Below are 5,261 nucleotides of genomic sequence, written 5' to 3' on the forward strand. Positions count from 1 at the left end.
TGTGCAAGTCTTTTGCCTCCTTGGTTTAGCTTATTTCTATGTATTTTATTCTTTTTATGCTAATATAAGTGGACTTGTTTTCTTAATTTCATTTCTGGATTCTTTGTTAATATATAGGAATAAAACTGATTTTTGTGTTGACTTTGTATCCTGCAACTTTGCTGAATTTGTTCCAACATTTTTTAAATTTAAAAATTTCCATTTTTTAAATGAAATTTTTAGGCTTTTCTACATATAAGTTCATGTTGTTTGCAGAGATAATTTTACTTCCTTTCAAATTGGATGCCTTTTATTTTTTTCTTGCCTACTGGCTCTGGCTAGCACTTCCAGTACTATGTTGAACAGATATTGTGAAAGTAAGCTTTCAGAGGAAAGCTTTCAGTCTTTCACTATTAAATATATTAGCTGTGGGTTTTTCATATATGGCCTTTATTATTTGGAGGTAGTTACCTTCTATTCCTAGTTTGTTGAGTGTTTTTTATCATGAAAGGGTGTTGAATTTTGTTAAATGCTTTTTCTGCATCAATTGAGATGATGTTTTTTTCCCCCTTTCTGTTACTGTGTTGTATTACTTTTCATGTTGAAACTTCCTTGTATTCCAGGAATAAATTCCACTTGTTCATGGTGTAAAATCCTTTTATTATGCATCAGACCCCCACCAAGTGCACCTAGAGGAAATGGCTAAAGAGTGCTGATGGAGTGCTGCTGCCCCAGCTGTAGAAAGGGATAAGGAATCCTTGGTTTTATGCTACGTAACAAATTATTATAAACGTAGTGGCTAACACTTGCAGGCACCTGACACAACACACAGGGGGTCTTTCTTTGCTCATGGGCCATCACATCCGAACCTACACCACCACCACCACCCCACCACCCCCACCCCCCGGTTGGTGGCAGAATTCAGTTCCTTGTGGTGATAGAACTGAGGTCATGTTCTTGCTTTGTCTCTCAAGGCCTGCAGAGTGCCTCTGCCCTCCACTAGGCATATCACAGAATCATGATTGGTTTCTCCTCCTCGCCACAGCTCTGCCCACGCTCAAGGAGAAATCCTGGGCATGTCCTCCAGGGGTAGAATCCCAGGATGATCCTAGAATCCTGCCAGTGCCAGAAGATGGCTGGTGGACAAAGGACCTTATTGCCCTGGCAGTGCTGCCTTGGAGTTGTCACACAGACACACAAGCAGCCCTGGGGAAGGCCCCAACCCTTGAAGGAACCACATCTCTACCAAGCATGTGTGTTTGCTTAGTCTCAGTCACTCATCATTCCCCAGCTGGAAAGTCTTTGTCACAACCCACAGGATTGAACCAGGGGACCCAGCATGAACTTGGGGGATTCAGAAGCTGGTCAGCACCACCTGCCCTGTACACCTCCAGCTCTGCCTTCGGGGAGCCTTCCTCAACCTCACTGTTGCCCAATCCATATCACATCCTGTACCAGGATCACCTAGGTTGCCCAATCCGTATCACATCCTGTACCAGGGTCACCTAACGGAACCTGGGCTAGTCCTGGCTGACATAAAAATAAATCTACGGACACACTGCCAAGCGCATTCCCAGACAGCATGCACAGTAGCTTCTCACATCAGGGATTTTAGTCATCAAGCCAATTTTGGAGGACAAGCTGGAGCCCAGCACCTTTCAAAAGAGCTCCTCCGAACATTTGGTCTGGCTCACCAAGCCGCAGGTATGCAGGATCACGCTTATTTTCGGCTTGGCTTCACCAGGTGGCACATCTAGCTTGGGGGCAAAGCCTGTCCTTGCTTACTGAACATGCAGCACCCAGCCAAGTGACATGATGGAAAGGGAGGAAAAGGGCCCAGAGAAGCAGCTTCCTCAGTGTGACACTGTAATACCACCACCACTGAACATGGCAGATGACAGGCTGTTACACAGAAATGAAGACGAGGGGCCAAGTGTAACAGGGTCCCCTTGCCAAGGCCTTTCGTGAGCACTCCCCAGGCCTGTTCCAGGCATCCAGGCAGCCCTACATTCCAGTGGGGTGTGGTTGGTCATACAAGTCTGGAAGGTGGACAGGGTGTATGCAGAAGTGACTGCAGGCGGTAATGTGTAAGGGGAGGCACGTGTTTTTTCCCCTCACCCCAAGGCAGGAAGTCGGTACTAGTGCCATGGGGGACCCCTGTGCTCCTGACCTGTGACGATCACAGCCAGAGCTGAATGAAGGGCAGAGCCATCTGCTCTTGGGTCAGTTATTCTCATTCCTCACCAGGCTCCCACGCCAAGTAAATACAATGGGTGCCACCAGGCCATCCAGAGGTAGCCCCTCCACATCCCTTCTTTCACAGGTGGATTGCCAGGTACAGCTTAGGTTCAAATTCCCATGCTTCCACGTCAGCTCACCTTTATATAGGACACAATTTCCATGGAAATCAGTACCTTACGGTTAATTTTAGGTGTTAAAATAGTCCTCCAAATTACCTGGTGTAGCTGTTGGGTACAGGAATGCACGTCAGATGCAATTTAGACTTGCACCTGCAGGGCCACAGGCTCCAGACCAGAAAACATTTTAAGTTCCAAGGCTGCTGCTTTCACAGCAGGCCCTGCTGTGATAAGGGACAAGAATGGAGCCTTATTTAAGCATCTCACTTGTAGAGAAACCAGACTCTGGTTTCAAAGCAACTCAGGCATCAAGCAGCTGTCAGGGATACAGGCAAAGCAGTGCTCACCCACAAGGGGAACGCTTGGCAAAGCTCCAGCCTCCCTCTAGGGTGGGCAGTGGGGAAGCCCTGGCTACCACTCCTTGGCCAAGCAGGCAGTGGGAGGAAGGCACAGTCAGAGGCTGACTTTCTGCCCCAGAGCACACACGCACTGCATGTCTGGGTGAAGGGCTGCAGACAGGCTCAGAAAGAATCTGGGTGCGATTCAAAGCAAGGGTGAGACCCTAAGTCAGCAGTTCTCAACCTTTCACAGGGGTCACCTAAGAACGTCGGGAAACATATTTTCGATGGTCTTAGGAACAAGACACTGCTCCTCTGTCTGTCTCCAGGCCACATACAGATACACCCACATAGAGTACCTGGCGACCTCTGTGAAAGGGTCGTTTGACCCCCAAAAGGGTCGCAACCCACAGGTTGAGAACTGCTGTCCTAAGTCCTACGATGCTAAAATAACTAGAAAATTGCTCTGGTTAAAACAGGCAACTCTACTAAAAAATCAGGATTTGTAAACTATCCACGGAATCCTATTAATCACCAACAATAGTCCTAAAATATAGAAAGGAGGATGCAATCCTGTCCCTGGGCTGCCTTGCAAGAACACCCTCACCCCAAGTGAGGCCCCCTACCCTGTTCTTACACAGACAGATGTCAAATGGAGACTGCAGATTTATCACAAGTTGCCAAAATAACTTTATTTTTTCTTTTCAACATCCTGTTCTGCAGCTTCCTTGGCCCTTTTTGCCCGGATGCTAAAGAGCCAGGCATTGGCATGGGCCATGCGAAGGCTGGCAAATGCTTTGAAGTTCTTCTCATCCTCTGTGATGACCCTGGCTTTCTCCTTCTTGTAGACCTGGAAGAAGCACAAGGAGTCAAACTCTGGCCTGCAGTGAGGCCTGTAACAAGGCCCAGGACCCAAATGTCAGCAGAACCCAGAGAGGTATTGGAAAGAGATCAAGTAACGCTAGAAAGGCTACACAGAGGCCACCAAGGAAGAGAGATGCCCTCTCCCAGAGGAACCTCAAGGGCCCAATCACTTGATGGGCAGGTTACAGAATCATCAAACATGCCCTGAGGTTGCCTATGGCCTGGGGCTTCCAAATAGCAAGGAGGGAAAAAGGACCCAACAGAGGGAGGAGTGACAAGGGCCCTGAAAGCGAGGATAAGGCGTTCCTTTGAGGAGTCCATTTGTTAAGAATGCAGGATGCGCTTGTCACCCTTTACTCCCTTCAATCCAATCTCCACCCCAACACATGTTCACTTGTGCATCTTCCCAACACCTCCACTTACATTCCGTATGGGCATGACTGGTCCTGACAGCTGGGTAGCCAATTTGAGTTCTTCAGCCTGTTAAAGAGAAGGGAAAGTCAAATGGACTCAGCTCATTTCTGTAAGAGCGCCAAGCTTATAATCCTCTAAGCCAGCCCCACATCTCTCACTGGGTGACCGTGTGCTTGGAAGGGATAGGTGTCTGCAACTGCAAGCACACATTTGCGGGTCTAGATGCCAAGTAATGGCATGCCACCAGATTCCTATTCTATCTAGCTGACAGAGACACAGGCAGATGTAAAAGAGCATGTATATCTGAATAAATGCAGATATAACAAAATGTCAGCTGAAGTGTAAACCACTCCCAACCCAACTGCAGAGAAGCCTGAATGGATGGACACGATCAACTTTATTCTAAAGGTTCTTCTATTAATAGAAATTTTTGTGTATACAGAAAGCATTTNGGGTTGCCGTTCCACTCTGTTGATAGTGTCCTTTGATGTAGTTTTTAGTTTTGATGAAATCCCACTTACCTACTTTTTTTGTTGTTTATGCTTTTAGTGTCATATCCAAGAAATCATTGCCAAATCCAAAGTCAAAAATTTCCCCTAGGTTATCTTCTAGAAGTTCTACAGTTTTAGCTCTGATGTTTGTCTTTGACCTGTTTTGAATTGATTTTTGTATGTGGTGTAAGGTTAGGGTCCAACTATTTTTCTTTTTTGCATCAGGATATCCAGTTTTCCCATCACCATTTGTTGAAAAGATTATCTTCTTTCCCCATTGTATGGTCATGGCACCCTTGTTGAAAATCATTTGCGTATATATGTGAGAGTTTATTACTGTGCTATTTTATTCCCTTATTCTATGTCTGTCTTTTTGCCAGTACTACACTACGTTGAATATTGTAGCTTTGTAGTAAATTTTGAAGTCAGGAAATGTGAGACCTCCAACTTCGTTCTTTTTCAAGATTATTTTGGCTACTCAGGGTCCCTTGAGATTCCAAATGAGTTTTACAATGTTTTTCTGCTTTTTCAAAAAACATCTTTGGGATTTTGATAGAGATTGCATTGAAACTGCAGATTGCTTTGGGCAGTATTGTCATCTTAACAATATTGTCTTTCAATCCATGAATACAGGGTATCTTTCCATTTGTGTCTTCTTTAATTTCTTTCAGCAACATTTTGAAGTTTTTGGTGTGCAAGTCTTTTGCCTCCTTGGTTTAGCTTATTTCTATGTATTTTATTCTTTTTATGCTAATATAAGTGGACTTGTTTTCTTAATTTCATTTCTGGATTCTTTGTTAATATATAGGAATAAAACT

The 5,261-nt window shown here is 45.1% G+C and overlaps 1 long non-coding RNA gene across 1 annotated transcript; it reads right to left on the reverse strand.

Moving 5' to 3' along the window:
• Positions 1-3,340: 3,340 nt before the first annotated feature.
• Positions 3,341-4,067, reverse strand: LOC109389173 (uncharacterized). Its single transcript, XR_002125356.1, has 2 exons — positions 3,962-4,067; positions 3,341-3,524 (listed from the first exon to the last, which is right to left on the reverse strand). It is a non-coding gene; the product is annotated as an uncharacterized LOC109389173 (long non-coding RNA).
• Positions 4,068-5,261: the final 1,194 nt, after the last annotated feature.

Source organism: Hipposideros armiger, unplaced genomic scaffold (assembly GCF_001890085.2).
Source record: "Hipposideros armiger isolate ML-2016 unplaced genomic scaffold, ASM189008v1 scaffold_224, whole genome shotgun sequence".
NCBI lineage: Eukaryota > Metazoa > Chordata > Mammalia > Chiroptera > Hipposideridae > Hipposideros > Hipposideros armiger.